The sequence below is a fragment of the Anas platyrhynchos genome, chromosome 2 (assembly GCF_047663525.1).
Source record: "Anas platyrhynchos isolate ZD024472 breed Pekin duck chromosome 2, IASCAAS_PekinDuck_T2T, whole genome shotgun sequence".
Lineage (NCBI taxonomy): Eukaryota > Metazoa > Chordata > Aves > Anseriformes > Anatidae > Anas > Anas platyrhynchos.
This window is the reverse complement of record NC_092588.1, coordinates 97698697-97716398: the sequence shown is the minus strand read 5'-3', so window position 1 is coordinate 97716398 and position 17702 is coordinate 97698697. Positions and strand designations below refer to the sequence as shown.

At 40.2% G+C, this 17702-nt stretch overlaps 1 long non-coding RNA gene across 1 annotated transcript; it reads left to right on the top strand.

The window, feature by feature from the left end:
• The first annotated feature begins 632 nt into the window (after nucleotides 1-632).
• Nucleotides 633-16980, top strand: LOC110351756 (uncharacterized). The gene is made up of 2 exons (XR_002399562.3): nucleotides 633-767; nucleotides 15814-16980. It is a non-coding gene; the product is annotated as an uncharacterized lncRNA (long non-coding RNA).
• The last annotated feature ends 722 nt before the right edge of the window (nucleotides 16981-17702 follow it).

Here is a 17702-nt window from a genome sequence, read left to right as displayed (position 1 = left end):
TATTTTTACTTGGCTCTCGACATTCAAACTTGCTAACACGCTGACGTATATTTTTTACGCCATTTTACTAACTTAGCATCTTGACCATGCAGGCTAAATAGCACATACACTTCCCTAGCTTGGATGAATGCTGTTTAGGGAGAAAAAAAATATATCTTAATCACCTTTCAGGTTTTCTTTGTTATTATTAGGTTACTGGGGCTTTTTTTCAGTCAGTTTGATTGGAAGTTTAAATATATTGCTCTTTTGGCATTGTTGTTGCTGGCACTCCATGGCAGCAACCAGGCTGATTCTTCACCCCAGTTTCCCAGGTGAGCACAGCAGTGCCTTGCTCATACAGGTGAGTGTGACCCTGCAAAGACACAACCATGCTGCAATTCCAGAGCAGAAAGGTCCCAAGCCAGTGATTTCTCTCATTCCTGGCTCAAAGTAACAGGATTTGAAAAGCACTAGTACAAAAGGGCAACAGTTTTCATGTCTTTCAGCAATGAATTGTAGCTCTTGAAAAGTATTCAAAACTCAGAGCTGGGTGTTATGGTAATTGTCTGATGACTAATGAAGGACAAATGCCTCGATAATTAGGATAATTAAAGTCTGAAAGGCTCTGGGTTAGATTTTAGAAACATCATTCACTCCTGTAATTTTTTTCCTTCTGTTTGCTTACTCAATTTATCTTTTAATGGTTTATTTTAATCTCTGTTTTGCCATTTTACCTATAGTTTTTATATAACGTAAACATGTGCAGCAATTTTCTTCAACAGTTTATGGTAAGTTGTCTCTTCCTCTTGTTTGCTGTGTAGGCTCATCAGCTTTCAAAAACAGAAATTTTATGTTTTTACATACTAATTTTGGTATCTTCCCATTTTTCATTATCAGATAAACTGGACAGTCTTTTCTCTAGGGGTGGCTGGAAAAAAAAAGAGATTGTGTTTGAAACTGTGGCTGAGACAGGCACATTATCAGCTGACTTGGAATGAAGATAATACCTCTATTTGGAGTTTTGTCGTCTTGTTTTTTTTTTTTTTTTTTTTTTTTTAAAAAAAGGAAGTGTAATGGAGCTTTGAGTGCCAATGTCCTCTTAGAGTTTTATTTATAATGGTCCTATGGCTCATACACTATTAAAAGTCCTTAAAGGTAAGCAGGTGGGTGCTAGGTAAGCAAAGACTGTAGCAGCAGCAGCAGCAGCAGCCCAGAGAAAATGAGATTGTTTCTTGATCAGCTATTTCAGAGACATTTTTTTGTTCTCAAAATTTCAAGAGATCTATCTAAAGATATTAGGGTCACACAAGCAAATTTCTTCAGCGAATTGCTTTAGTTTTAAGTGAGATAATGCTGTGCTAACACCGAAACATAGACAATCACAGGTATGTTCTTAACATGGCTATTTTCTTTAAAAATAGCCTGTAATTTTTCCTGTTCTAAAAGCATATCCTGAACCCTGTTAAACTGAGCATCTTTTAGAGATGTCATTACAAACTGTTCAATCAGCTTGAAGTGTTTTCAGCAGAACTTTGGTCAAAGCCATAGTTTTACAAAACACATGAAGAATGCAAAATATTCATTAATAACTGTTTTCCATTGCTTCATCTGGTAGTGATTTACATGCACAAGTCTCTGTTCGTGGCATGCTTTTCTAATTCTTTTGCCATTTGGAGAGGGGAGAATAGTTTAAATGCTGTTGCAAATAGAAGGTGTGTAAAATGACCATACAAATCAGTACTGTTAGGAGTTTTAGTTTTGTGTCACTTTTGTCATCATTTGTTTCAATTAGGATACCCACTAGAGGGAGTAGTGATAATGTTTTAAAGCTGAAGAAGCTGAACAAATAGTGCTAGTAATATTTGGGTGGGTCTGGGGCACTGGGCCTGGGTTCCTGCCTCTCCTGAATGCCCTATTCCCTGCTAAGTGATGAGCCAAGTGTTCCACAAGACGCCCTCGCAGTGCTCTGGAAACATTCTGGATAAATAGTTTTGAAGAATGGCTGATGCTTCCTTTCTAACTTGCATAACAGCATTGTTGAAAGACTACTACGTGGGGGAGGGAGGGAGGGAGGACCATTTTAAATGATAAAATGAACCTTAGCAGCTTTTTTTTTTTTTTTTTTTTTTTTTTTTTTTTTTTTTTTTGGATGAAATTAATATGCAATCGTATTGTCCTTCTGATCATCAGAAGCAGGTCCCAGTTGACTGGCGGCTAGCAAACGTGACGCCCATCTACAAGAAGGGCCGGAGGGCAGACCCGGGCAACTATAGGCCTGTCAGTTTGACCTCAGTACCAAGGAAGCTCATGGAGCAGATCCTCTTGAGAGTCATCATGCGGCACTTGCAGGGCAAGCAGGCGATCAGGCCCAGTCAGCATGGGTTTATGGAAGGCAGATCCTGCTTGACGAACCTGATCTCCTTCTATGACAAAGTGACGCGCTGGGTGGACGAGGGAAGGGCTGTGGATGTGGTCTACCTTGACTTCAGCAAGGCTTTTGACACCGTCTCCCACAGCATTCTCCTCAAGAAACTGGCTGCTCTTGACTTGGACTGGCTCACGCTTCGTTGGGTTAGAAACTGGCTGGATAGCCGGGCCCAAAGAGTCGTGGTGAATGGAGTCAAGTCCAGTTGGAGGCCAGTCACTAGTGGCGTCCCCCAGGGCTCGGTGCTGGGGCCGGTCCTCTTTAATATCTTCATCAATGATCTGGACGAGAGCATTGAGTGCACCCTCAGTAAGTTTGCAGATGACACCAAGCTATGCGCATGTGTCGATCTGCTCGAGGGTAGGAAGGCTCTGCAGGAGGATCTGGATAGGCTGCACCGATGGGCTGAGGTCAACTGCATGAAGTTCAACAAGGCCAAGTGCCGGGTCCTGCACCTGGGGCGCAATAAACCCAAGCAGAGCTACAGGCTGGGAGATGAGTGGTTGGAGAGCTGCCTGGCAGAGAAGGACCTGGGAGTGATGGTGGACAGTCGGCTGAATATGAGCCAGCAGTGTGCTCAGGAAGCCAAAAAGGCCAACAGCATCCTGGCTTGCATAAGAAACAGTGTGGCCAGCAGGGCTAGGGAGGTGATTGTCCCCCTGTACTCGGCTCTGGTGAGGCCGCACCTCGAGTACTGTGTTCAGTTTTGGGCCCCTCGCTACAAGAAGGACATGGAGGTGCTTGAGCGGGTCCAGAGAAGGGCGACGAAGCTGGTGAGGGGCCTGGAGAACAAGTCCTACGAGGAGCGGCTGAAGGAGCTGGGCTTGTTCAGCCTGGAGAAGAGGAGGCTCAGGGGCGACCTTATTGCTCTTTACAGATACCTCAAAGGAGGCTGTAGCAAGGGTGGGGGTTGGTCTGTTCTCCCACGTGCCTGGTGACAGAACGAGGGGGAATGGGCTTAAGTTGCGCCAGGGGAGTTTTAGGTTAGATGTTAGGAAGAACTTCTTTACCGAAAGGGTTGTTAGACATTGGAACAGGCTGCCCAGGGAAGTGGTGGAGTCACCATCCCTGGAAGTCTTTAAAGGACGTTTAGATGTAGAGCTTAGGGATATGGTTTAGTGGGGACTGTTAGTGTTAGGTCAGAGGTTGGACTTGATGATCTTGAGGTCTCTTCCAACCTAGAAATTCTGTGATTCTGTGATTTAAAATTGTGTTGGCTTTTTAATGAATTAATTTATTTTCTCCGGGATTTAAAGAGTTTGTAGTTAGGAGGAATAAAATATATTTCAGGAAAAATATTTCTTCTCTTTTGAACTGAATTTTCTGTCATACAGCTAGATGTTACTATGTTGTAGATAAAATAAAAGCTAGGAAGCTTACAAAGATTTTGTAGACTGATGAAGGGACATAAGTGTTACAATGCTCGAGTATTTATGATGGTTACATGTGCATCCAGCCCTGTGCTAAAACTTATGGTCCATTGTGGGGTACATACACTCGGTTAGAAATGACCAAACAGGAGCTGTAAAAACTAGGGTACTGAATAGGAAGCACTTAGCAGAGGCAGTGCTGATGGGACAGCATGTAAGTAGCTTTTCACAATGCTTCTCTCTCTCTCTTTCTCTCTCTGTCTTTTTTTTTTTTTTTTTTTTTTTTTTTGTCAGAAGCCTCATTAGTCTTTTGAGAAGAGTTGTTTTTACATACCAAATTTTACTTCACTCCTCCACTTCCTTCCACTCCCTCCATCTTTTGGTAGTTGTGTGAAGTGTGAACATTATGTACCCACATCAATTGGAGTATTTTCTGCTCTGTTTTTTTCTTTTTTATAATTCCTCCCCTCTGAAATATGATTTTATTTGTATATTGCTGAGCTTGAGAAATAGCGATAAATGATTTTGCAGGACAGACGTTTATACTTTTTTGGCTGTTCTTTTACAGCTAGCAGACAGGGGGAACAGTAAGTAGTGATTTACTAATGTGGAACAATCTTTTTAACCTGTTTAAATCATTACTTTAGCATCTTGTCTTCTGATAGCCTTCAAAAGGAGATAGGCACTTCAAAGAGGCTGGTCATTTCAAAGCATACACGAGAATATTATGTATAAACACATAGCTGATTTATTTATTTTTTTTAAGGTAGAAATGGTTATTTGTTTTAGTAGCTGGTTGATTTTCTAACACAGGAAATGATCAAATCTTCAAAAGCCTTCAGTTCAAACTTAAACGAGCTGCTAAAAGTTTGAATAGTTACCTCAGTTCTTCTTGTCCTATTTCATCTGTCCCATTCTTCATTGCCATCTTCTAATTTAGTGCTTTGCAGAGAATCCTGTTTTGTAACCTGTTCAAAAGCCAAAACACTCCCTTCCTTTTTTTTTTTTTTTTTTTTTTTTCCTACACTTTTGTAAGGGATAAATATGGACTAGTCAGATGGCCTGTGCAGCATTGCAGTGTCATATAAAAGCCCATATTGGCACGGACCTCTGCAAGTTGTATAGTCCAAGCTTTTGTTGAAAGCAGGGCCTTAAATTGCATTATCCAAGGTCCTATAAATTCTTGATACTTCTATCAATGGATATCCCATAGGATAACCTATTTAAAAATATATATATTTTTTTCGAATGGTACAATATTTTTCCTTGTCTGCGTTGACTTTCTTCTGAAGCCATTTGCACCCATTGCTCCTTTTCTGTCACTTTGCCTCCTTGTGAAGGGAGTTCCCGCATCTCCACTGTAATTATATTTTAGATACTGCAAAACTCTGGTGAGATCCCCTTTAGCTTTGACTTCTTTAGTATAAAAATAAATAAATAAATAAATCCAGTTCTTTTCATCTTTCTTCATCTGTGAAGTTCTCCAAACCTCTCATCTTGCTTGCCCCCGAGTGGATCCTCTCTAGTTTTTTCAGTGTCTCCCTCAAACTGTGGAGACCAGAGGTAGACCCAGTATTACAGATGTGGCCTAATGCGTGCTAAATGACTGGCATAATCACAGCCCCTGCTCTGCTGGCTCTGCTCTTGTGAGCACTTGCCAGCATTTAGGCATAGTTATAATTTGAAGACATGGGGGGGAAAAAATCACTGACAGGAATTGATTATGCGCCCAGAACAGTCCTGATAAGTGAAAACTGAATTTAAAAAAAGGATCTCATAACTGAACATATGCTTTTGCAACTAAATCTAAATTTTGACACAAAAAGTGAAGTATTCTAGAATTAAATGGCATAATCATGTTAAAACGGAAGTGTTACTTTTGGCACAGCTCTTAAAGGGGAACAAGAGAAATTGAATTTATAGCACCGTCCTGCTTTTGTCAGTAACTGTTCCCTTACTGTAAATACAGTCTGGGTTGAAGGGCCTGTAATCTGTGTGTCAGCTCTGTATTTTGTCAGAATTACTGTATCTGTTCTTTGTGGGGGTAGTAAATCTGGTGTGTCCTCGTTACAGGCTGAGCATGCCTTGTCAAGCTGAGTGAATGGTACATGTACCAAAAATATAGGCTGCTGTTAGTGTGGCATCTTGAAATATCTACCATTTAAATAGCAGCTAGATAGCCTGGCTATTCTCAAATTTCTTTTAGTCCAGCTGATGTGTGTAGGCAGCAAGCAGGCTGTGGCATGGCCAGATGGCATTTGACTCCCTAGTTTGTTATCAGTAGAAGAAGACTGTAACTTTGTTAGATGAAAGAAACAGAAAGAGTTATTTTGTATTTGGAGAACTAAATCAAGATTAAATACAGTACAACCATGCCATAATTATTGAACTAATGGTGCAGTAAAATCTCTCTGAGATCTGTCTGTCGAGTCTTTGGTGTGGGAGAAGAGGGAGTTCTTAGTAGGTCAGAATTTTCATACTGAATGAAAATCACTAATATGTAGTAATTTTTCTGCAGCCATCTGTGCAAAAGCTATATATATTTTTTTAAATGAATTTATTTGCTGTGGAACTAGTCATGCACAAAAACACTCTGTCATCTATTTTCAGAACAAAACCATGAGACTTATCAAATGCTTAATACTGATGCTTTGTGCTTAAGCTAAAAATTCCTGTTGTTGTTGCTTTCTTCTTTCCCAGCAGATTTATTTGCTGCTTTCCACTTCTCCTGGAAGAAGGGTTAAAAGGATTTTGGTTTCTCTAAGAGGCTTGCTGTTCTAACAATATAGTTTATTAGTCATGGTCTCCTTGAAGTTCAAAATGCTTTTGAATAAGAATAGAGTTGAAGCTGGTATAAGATGAAAAACTCTTGCTAAACATAAGCATTTTGGTGAGGAAAAAATGCAGTCTGAATTACTGAATGTATTAGTGAATGTTCAAATAGTCCAGCAGCTTGCAAAATTTTATTCATTCATCCTCACAGGCACAAAAGTGACTGCTCTTTTATCCTCCCCCAGATTTTTCTCCAGCCCTTCCTAATTCTTCTTTGCATTGACTGGATCTTCGTGAAGACTTTTCAAAACCTTTCTTCCTGAGCAGAATCCTGCCTGAGCAGGAGACCTGTGCAGCAGAGAGTCACTGTGGCGTCTCTGCTTGGGGATGTGTACATGTTTGTCTTTCCCATTAAAATACAGCATCCCTAACACTGCAATTTCTTTCTAGAAGGACCTCAGAGGCCTGCTTCTTATCTCATGCAAGATAATATATTTGAAATAAATCTTTTAAGGACACTGATATCTATCTGTTATGCCACGGGACTGCAGTTTTGAGTTTATAGAATACAACAGTATTCTGCTAAATACTTACTGACATTTATAATCTGTCTTAATTCAAGAATAAACCATTTTTTAAAAACATAGCAAAATGTTTCACAGACAGTAGTGAAATCCATAAACTGCACTGTGTGTGGTAGTGATGCAGGGGTTGCAAGTAGCACAGTCCTTCATGAGCAAAGTATCTGTGCAGCTAAGGCTTGATTATGCAAAAAGAAAGTCTCTAAGACGGTAGTGCATATGGACTGAAGCATGTACTGTGTACAGGCACCTATCCTCCAACACATGCTAGGCCTTTATTTCCTTGTGCCTCCAACAAGACTTTAAATAATGCTAACAAAGTACAAAAATGAAATTTCCCAGAGAGGCACTAAAAAAAAATCTAAATTGTCAAATTGACAAAATCTAGAATTGTTAGATTACTGTTGCCTCATACTGAAAGAAGAAACCCCAACGTTAATCAGTAGAAGTTGACAGTCATTCAGCGAGAATATGCTCAATTCTGGACAGCCTCTTCAGTCAGAAAATCACATTCTCAATCAGTTCCCATGTGGGAAGAAAAAAGAAATATTATCACAGCCTCTGGAGCACTCTGGACCATTCCTGAAGCTGATTTAACTTCTGGAGGACTTTTCAAACTGTTTTTGGATGACCTTCCTCTGCCTAAACAGGCTGAACTGATTTGGTGAATGGTTGGATGAGCCAGTGGATATACAGTTGTATAGATCAGCTCAGACAATATTCAGTAACTTTCTGATCAGCTGCCAAGCCCAAATCTCAGACTTAAGACTCCAGATTTATGTTGCTTTTGAATAACGTTTCTTGTCTGACTTTTTGGCTCTAAGAAGATAATGATAAGGATAAGAAAAGGTATGCTGAAGGAGCACATTTCTCAAGTGCTTATTCATGCTGCTTTTCAAGCAGTTTCAGGTTTATTTCTCTTGTTTCTGGTGGAGGACAAGGGTGACGGTCTGTGCTATAAGTCTTATACAGAACTGCAGCTTTCAGAAGAGGCTGGTGACTGTCGTGCCCTGAGCAACACTGGGAAAGGTATTGTTGCACAAGGAGATAAAAAAGTAATCTTTAATCTCTAAACCCTAATACAAAGTTCACACAGAAGAATGGATTTTCTACCAGAAGGACTTCAGTGATCATGCATTTATATTGTCAATTTCCTAATCTCAAGAGGTTAAGTAATTACGGTGTTATTTCTATGAGTAAAGAAAAAGCTCAATTAGATTTAAAACCAATGAGTATTAGGGGTACTACAGTTACTCTTTACCAGCTGATGTTCTTGCACTGAGTAACAATATATAACACAGGGAAAGAATACAGCTTTCTTCTTCCTAATTTACTGGCAATAGATCAATTCCCTGCTGCTTAGTAGAAAAACATTTACTGGAGTAAAAGAAATGCTTTACAAAATGGATGTATATATGACCAGGTCTAGATGTTTATTGTTTTTTTTTTTTTTTTTTTTTTTTTTTTTTTTTTTGTCAGTGACGGTGTTTGCCTTTTTTTTATTATTATTTTTTTCCTTCTATGGAGAGTAATAGGCTGGAAAATCACTTGAAAAACTGTATATATAGCCATGCTTAAATGGGAAAAATTGCTAGGTTTTTACGTGTACAAAGAGAATTCTAATATGTGATGTTGCAGTCCACGTGTACAGTTTTGTGCTCCAAGACTGGATGTCTCCATGTAATTTCAAAAGCCAAACAGAAACACTTATCTTTTCCCTAACACAAAGTTTATGCATGTGCAACTTAAATGGTTTTGGTGGTTACTCTTGATACACATGGGTGTTAATCAGGGGATGGTTAATATAATTGTTTTTGCTCAGGGGTTTCTGTGTTCTAATAGTATAAATATTTGTATGCAAATAGAGAGGAGCAAGCAGAAACAGTCTGTCTGGCTTTTAGCATTGCACTTGGAAAGGGGTTTGTCCATAGCACGAGTGTGTCTGGCTCAGGCTTACTGCTTGTGAATACTTGGGATAGAATTAGGACTGACAGCATAAGCAGAATTGAATTTTGCTGCACAGCACTGCCCCCCAGCTCATACATTTAGTTTATGATTGATAACTTGGCTGCAAAAACAAATTCAGTTATTTAGGAGGAGTTTTCTGGCTGTACTTGTGGCTGGATCAGCATATTCCAAATGTGGAGGGTTCGTAGTTTATCATTCTGTTAGGACTGCACTGGTTCATCGCTGGAGTGGAGATAGCTTAATCCTGCAAGGTTGTTAATGAGGTTGGACTGAGAAAGGATGGAAGTGAAGATTTCTGGGTTTCTGTAGTTTTAGATGCTAAGTAAAGAGGAATTCTGGAGTCTGACCAGAAGACAAAATGGCTTACCAGAGACTGACTAATCTACCTACAGTAAAACTGGGGTATTGCCATATACTCACTGGAAACAGAAAATCTTCTCTGTATTCACTGAATTTGTCCATTGTTGTCATCTTACCTGAATAGTGTCATGAAGAAGAGAATTTTCTGTTAAAAGTGAGAAAAAATAAAAGGAAAGGAAGAAGATTACAATGCTACATCTCATGTTTTCTGTTACGCTCATTTGAGGAGAAGGGAAAGATGTTAAGTAGATCAGTGGATGGTATATACAAATATGGACCTTTGGCAACTGAAGGAGTGATGTATCTCCTTTCAGCGAAGGCGAAGACATGCCACAGATTTACTGCCCTCTCCCCTCTGAGCTGAAGTTGGGGTCCCCATTACATGTCTGTTAAATGCCATAGTGAAGAGCTGCTGTCTCCTGCTGCATGGAATCACAGCTGTTTGGTCCCTCAGTAGATGATTGGATGGGGATCAGAGAAGGATGAGACCTGCTGGCCATGGAAGTAGACTTCCCAGTGTGAGAGCCATCAACTATCTCAAGGCTCTGTAGCTGCTGACATCTGAGATTAATATTAGGAGGGAGTAAACAGTATTGTGACGGGGGCTTTCGAAGGTTTTGACAGGTTGAATAGCACCCAGCCCCACCTGAACACTTAGCTCAACTTGGGCATCAAGCTGTGGGAGAAGCCCTCTCCAGAGCAAAGCATAAACCTGCTGTCAGCTTAGCCAATTCCTCATTAATAGAGCAGATCAAGAAAAACTTTCTCTAAGAAGGGGGGGCTAAAACTTCCTCCATATTATCAAGTCTTACTGAAAGAAATAAGGTAAAGTCTATTTTATAAAATATTGATAAAATTCATGCAGATGACTTTTTACCCTGTATTCAACAACACAACGAACATGCTTTTTGGAGACATTAGTTAACTGAAAGAGCCTTTTAATTAAAGCTGCGGCAGAGTCTATACTAATACATCCGTGTCCTGGGTTCAGTTAGGACAGAGTTAATTTTCTTCCTAGTAGCTGGTAGGGTGCTATGTTTTGGCTTAGGATTAGAAGAGTGCTGATAACATGTTGATGTTTTAATTGTTGCAGAGCAGTGCTTACGCCAAGCCAAGGACATTTCAGCTTCTCACTCTACTGCCAGCGGGCAGGCTGGGGGTACAGCAGGAGCTGGGAGGAGACAGACCCAGGACAGCTGACCCAAACTGGCCAAAGGGGTATTCCATACTATCTGGGGTCATGCTGAGCAATATATAGGGGTGGCTAGCTGGGGAGAGGAGGGCTGGACTGCTCGGGGTTAGGCTGGGCATTGGTCAGCGGGTGATGAGCAATTGCATTGTGCATCACTTGTTTCATACATGTTATTAGTAGTAGTACTATTATCATCATTATTGTTGTTATTATTTTCCTGTCTTAATAAACTGTCTTTATCTCAACTCACAGGCTTCACTTTCCCGTTTCTCTCCCCTATCCCAGAGAGGGAGGGGGGGAGGGTGAGTGAATGGCTGTGTGGTGTTTAGCTTCCGGCCGGGTTAAACCACAACAATCTGAAACTGATGGTCATGTCTTCTAGAATAAATATCACATCTCAGGATCTGAGTGAGTAGTTCAGATACTGATTATGCAGGAAAGAGAACGGTTACCAGTACATGGTGCAAGGGATTATTCCTGGGTACTGTAAATGGCTTGTGGTACTGTTAAATACTTAGGAATGTCTATGACAGTTATTTATGGCAAGTAATGCTCTCCCAGAATTCCTGAGCAGGGCCCAGAAATCATCTTGGGCCAGGGGCCACTCTCTGTAGGCAGTCTGATATGGGCTATGTTGCTTTCGAGGTTAGGAGAGGGCAGGAGTGCAAATGCAGACTGCTGTGTGTTAGTTGACTTTATTGCCAGTAGGTGCTCCTGTGCACATTTGATGTCATAATATTCAGAAAGAGCTGACATTCTTCCAGTTTTCCTTGCACAACACCACAGTGTTCATTGGTTTGCTGACTTGGAAGAGACAAGTGTCTCCTATGAAAAGATGCTGGAGCAACGAAAAGTGTATTCACATTTATCTCAGAGTATTTAAATTATTTATATCATTAAGCAACACAAATAAGCCATAATGTATATTCTCATTAAATTATTATTCCTTAAGGTTTTCCTCTTAAACATAGGAAATGCTTCAATAAATGCTATTTCTAACCAGAAAAATGTCCGTTGCTTATTTCTTTACACTTTACTGCAGTCTGTAGGGAATTGATTCATTCCATTGAGAAATTTATAATTAAAATACTGTATTTTGTCTTCAAAAACATTGCAGTAATTGGGTAAATTGCAACTTATCAGAGAATAGTTTTTCTACCAGAGATTTTCAGGGATTTGTTGTCCCATTCACTGACGGCTGGTTTGACAGGGTGAAGCATTAGCATTTTTCTGCATGAACAATGTTGATTTTTTTTATAATTTTTATGCTTTAATTTCCCTTTATAGAGATTATGCATGTGATTTGACACACAAAAATTCTGAAGGAAAGTGAAGTCTTTAGCTACTTTTGCCATTTGGTGGTCCTGCAGATGAGAGACATAAATCATGTGCCCTTCAGGGAAGTGGTTGAGTCACCATCCCTGGAGGTCTTTGAAAGATGTTTAGAATTAGAGCTTAGAGATATGGTTTAGTGGAGGACTTATTAGTGTTAGGTCAGAGGTTGGACTAGGTGATCTTGGAGGTCTCTTCCAACCTAGATGATTCTGTGATTCTAGTATCCTTGTCACTGTACCATATACTCACTTTCTTTTAGCTGCTGAATGAAAAACAGGAGGAAAGAATTGTTGAAAGAACAATTTTAAATGTTAAGAAGTTCTGGTCATTTTAAGCATCTTTCACTTCTGTACTGGTAAGAGTTTATGTATATTTTGCTGAACTTTCAATAGTCCAACTGTCTGTAATATACCAGCATTTTGTATTTGGAAATCAATGTAATGGAGGCTATCTATAGGAAACTCTGGGTTTTAACTTCAATGCTGCATGGATTTCTTTCTGACTTTTGAGTGAATTCTTTGTTCTTCATGCAATTTCCATACTCCTTATTTTCGTTGTGTGTTTTTGTTTGTTTTGTTTGCTTTTTTTTTTTTTTTTTTTTTTTTTCTTCTTCTTCTCTGGCACCTTATTTCTGCTTTGAAGCCACCTTATTATGTAACACAAGATACCTTGTATTTAAGAAGAATTCCTTCACCAGGAGGGTGGTCAGGCCTTGGAAGGGGCTGCCCAGAGAAGTGGTGGGGTTCCAACTCCTGGAGATATTTAAGAAATGAGTGAACACAGCACTAAGGTGCATGGTTTGGTGATGAGACTCAGTAGGTCAGGTTAGTGGTTGGACTTGGTGATCTGGAAGGTCTTTTCTGATCTTATTGATTCTATGATATGTGAGGATTAAATAGATTGTAGAGTGCCTTCAAAATGAAAGTGTCGTGCAGATGGTTATTAATTGCCAGTTAAGGTGGTGATAACTTCTAGTATGCCTGGCTAGTCTTGTATACCTGACTGATGTTATTTGACATAACGTATGATGTGAAAGCTTGTCTACATATTTTCCATGTCTTTTTGTTTGCACAATTTGGAAGTTAGCTGAGAAGCAGAAAGGAACAATAATAATATCCGAGCAAGAAGGACATATGCACTGAATTAATAGATACTATGATCTTTTTAGGTAAGAGAATACTGCTTAGCAGAGCTGTTAACATTTTTTATAGCAAGACCATTTCTACATACTGCTCACTTTATTTTCAGAACACTGTATGAAATTCCTTTTTTGTCTTTCCTTCTCATCCATAATCTCTGCTAAATCTTATGCCTCCTGCTGTTGGTTCTGGAACATAGAAAGGAAATCTGTCATACCATGTCAAAGGTCTAGCTCAGACTGTTGAAAGGTTTCCATGCCAAAGACGATTAGCCAAGTCATTTCATCGTGTTTCCACAAATACCTTAGTCCATTCGGCATAGACCAAGTAGGCAGCTAGCTCCAGGCATCTCCCAGGCAGTGAGAGCAGCAAGCCCAGCAGCATCTGGCTCATCTAGGACTAGTGTCCCTCAATCAACTACTTGAGTGTTTTATGTTATTATACATGAAGTGGGTGATCAGTGCATATAAACGTGTACTCTGAGTAGCAAAACTGTAATGATAATTATTGTTTTCATAGATCTGTGATTTCTGTAATTGGTTATTTCATCTGAAATATAAGAAGCCCTAAACTGTAGAAAGTCTGTGTGTACTTGGGAGGCAGGCACTGTGAGAGGAAGAAGGATGTTGTAGCTGTTCAACTATATCCCTTCCTTCCATCCTACCCACTGCTACTGTAGCACATTAAGAAAATAAATAAATAAATATAGGAAAAAAAATCTGATGGGGTTGGATGGATTTTTCACAACTGACAACAGAAATTTGGCAGTTGACAGCATGCCAGCATTTTTAATTGATCCAAGCACTAGGTGCACAGCCTCCAGTTGACAAGTTGAATGGTTGCCAAGAAATACAGCTGGAAGGTACCTGCAGTTACAGTGCCGCAAGTGCAAAACCAGATGGGGACGTGTGCTTTTTGGAAGTGAGTGTCTCCAAGCCCAATCATCATATACAGTTAGCCACTACAGGTAGTTTCTGGGTGGTATCCCATTTTTTGGAAGTCAGTCTACTGCCAATTTCACTCTTTTCTTCTTGACGTTGGTGTCTTGATTACCTATTGCCTGTCAAATTCAATCAGGAGATGAGTGAGACTCGCCCTTTTTAAGACTCAGGTTCTTGACAGAATGGGACACTTCTGAGAGAGAAAATGTCATCCATCCATATTTTGCTATCATTTGACTTTTCCAGAAAGCCCCAGGGCATCTCTGCTTATCACCTGCAAAATCCTAATTACAGAGCTTTTAATACTCAGTGAGTATTCTAACAGTGTACATGTTCACCAAACATTTAATCAGAACTGTTATGTGCAAATCCTTTGTTCATAAAAGAATCCAAATGATCCTTAGCCAATTAAACAGAAAACCAAACAAAAACTATTACATATGGCAACGTGACTGAAGTCCCTTGTAGAAATGCAATAGAAAAGGTCCATGTAGGTTTTATTATAGTACATGTCTATAAATTTTAACATATAATATTATTTTACCATCAAATTTTAACTTGAGAAAAGGATAATAAAATTCAGTTTTGTAGAATGTTAATTCTGGATGCTGCCAAGCTTTGAAAGCAGTTATATGAAGTGCAAGCTTAGATTTTTCCATTCTACTTACCTCAAAACATATCTAAAAGCATTTTAGACTCTGCAGTCAGTGTCTGTGCATTTTACTATCATTATTACCTTGCTTGTGTTTGCTGTGTTTAAGTGCCTGATATGACTCTTGGACTTTTGGGGTTGTATGAGGAAACTCCTTGACTTTCATGGAATAACTCTGTGATGCTGTTTCAACACAAAGTGATGTTATGCAGGGATTCAATAAGCAGATCCAGACTGGGGTTATTCAGCATTTCTGTTATTTGAACTGAGTGTGCCAGTTTGCTTGTGCTTCTATTTCATTTTATATAGCTGTATCTTTTTAATTATCATATTGGCCTAGTGCATTATGTAAAGTTGGCAGCTGAAGACATTAATAACTGATAATCCATAATTCAGATTATGTCTAGGTTGGGATTTAATTTTCAAACATGAAGGGTTTAATCCATTTTGGAAGAGAAATATGTCTATCTGTGCGTATGTATATATGTCTATGTGCATATGACTCTAAGTGTGGATACAGATACAGGTGCCTCAGTACTTTGTCTTGATGTTAAGTCTTGTGTTCCTACTATGACAATGTGAAATACTTGTCCACTTCTCTATGCCTAGTTAGTGTGGGTCCACCATCAATTTAACTCCCGCTAACATGACGCCTCACAGGAATGTTCCATAGAGAGGTCTCTTCTAAGACAGTAAACCCACAAAGCAATGTCTCCCACTAACTCACAGATGCAAAAGGAGGAAACAAAAAGAAATCTACACCAGGTAGAGGCAGGGTTATCAAGGGCAAGCTGCTTTTCTCACCCACCTCTCATAGGGACCCCAACTTCCACTTGCAGCCCAGATGGGAAGACAGTAAAGTCCATGGATTCCTGCTGAACTTCTCGCTCACCCAGTGACAGCTCTCTCCTTTGGTTAGTGTTGGTTTTCCTTAGGATTCACAGCTTCCAAAGCAGGCAGGTGTTCAGGTGTTTGGAAGGACTGGATTGTGAAGGAGGCTGAGATTCATATATTCTTACAAAATGATGTTTGTTTTTGTTTGTTTGTTTGTTTGTTTGTTTGTTTTGTGGAATATGCAACTGCCTCCCTGAATGAGTAGAGTTGTATGACTCAGAAGTCCCTGAAGTCCCAGTTCAGAACTTTGCTGCTCCGTGACTGCATTACATCTCACTGCCTTCACCTTCACCAGGGACCTTTCAAACACATGGCTAATGGCCCCAGAATCTTCCGCTCTTTCTACAGGGCTTCTGCAAGGTCCATGGCAAACCTTGGGATGAAGGGAAAAAAGGAAACATGCAACCTCTTACCTCCAATATCTTCTTGGATGGGGGTTGTGCATTTGTTGGCAGTTCCCTGTTGTAGTCCTGCAAGGTGTTAAGCAGCTTTTGATTCTCTTGAGGCTGGTAGATGCTGGGAGCACTTGGGAGCGCTGAGACGTGGATGGCATCAAGTCAGATCCACTTCATGAAGCCTACAGAAAGGAGGCCAGCCCGTCACAAGCTCTGTTCACATAATCTACAGCTTTGATTGCTGCGGATGAAGACCTGAATGAGGCTTTTTTCACATCGAATTTCTTTCCAGTTTTCAATTTAAATTGAACAATCAGCACTTCAGGAGAAGCTCCAAGTTTCTCATTCCTTTGACATTGGCACAATAAGCTGGCTTAGGATCGAGTCCTGCAAAGAGTCCTGGAGGAAATTCCAGTCTGGTGCACAGCCAAAGGAGGTATGGACTGCCAGTCTGTGGACATAATTTTTGCACAGTGGGAGTCAAAATACAACTGTTTAGAAATAAAGTAGGGAAGTCATTACCAGGAGCTGGGATAATCATACTCACCCTGGTGGTTTGCATCTAAGCATTTACATTTGGATGAAATTAGTAGAGGTCCTACCATGTTGTTGGTGATGTTTTAAAATGCTACCTTCATCTGCAGTCCTTGCCTGAGCCTGGTACCTGTAGCATTAGGATTTGCACAAAAATAATATGGTGTTGAAATACTGGGTTTACCTTACTTGTCAGTCAAAATCACGTTGCCACCATCATAATACCTGCCAGTCCCTCTTCATACTTATCTGTTGCCCCCAGAGTTAATTGCAGAACACCCCATGAGGACTCACTGGCACAGAATAAGAGTGACAAAATGACCTCTGTCTGCCTGCAGACCATATCGTGTTCAATAAATTTTATTTTCCACTGTATCTTCCAGTTCTTAGTGCTTGTGACTGTGTGGGATTGGATATGAGTGGAGGCAATGTGTTTTTTTATTTTGATTTGGTTTCCTTCTGGTTGTTTTCTTCTTGACTAGTGAGATGAATCAGGTTGCTGAGCATACTCCTGGGAAGTCCTGAATTTGCTCATGGAAGGGCATGCGGAGAGGTAGAGCCGTGGCTGGGGAGGATACAGGATACAGGGAGGATACAGGGCAGGCACAAAGCAGTGATGGGGATGCACCATCTTCCCCTTTGGGCAGCAGCCACGTCATGAAGGGGTGCAGTGAGTGCCTGAGCCACTGCCAGGGAAATATGAAGGCCAAAGTGGGAAGTGAAGACACTTGCCAAAAACAGTGGGTATCTAACAGCATTCATTCATTCATTCAGTGGCCTGGAACTTCCTCCAGATTTTCTACAGGCTCAAAATGTGCCATTATCTTAAACAAAGCAGATCTGCAACCACTCTGTGCTCAGCTCCAATGAGCAGCTCACTCTCTGTTTTCCATAGCAGGGAATATGTGTCCCTCATTTCTAATATGTGTATATACATAGCGTAGACATCTGTCAACTGTGTATTCATTATCTCACTGTGTCACATCTGTCAGGCAGATTCAATTAACTGAATATCTTTCCAGCTCCAGTGAGACTTTCTGTGCATGTGAAATGCATCAAACCTCAAATAAAGCGGGGCTTGGCAATCAGAAAATTGAGTAAAATGAACTAAGGGGAAAGCGGGCAGGTAAAAAGTGTTTGCTGGTATTTCCGGGTTTGCTGCCCT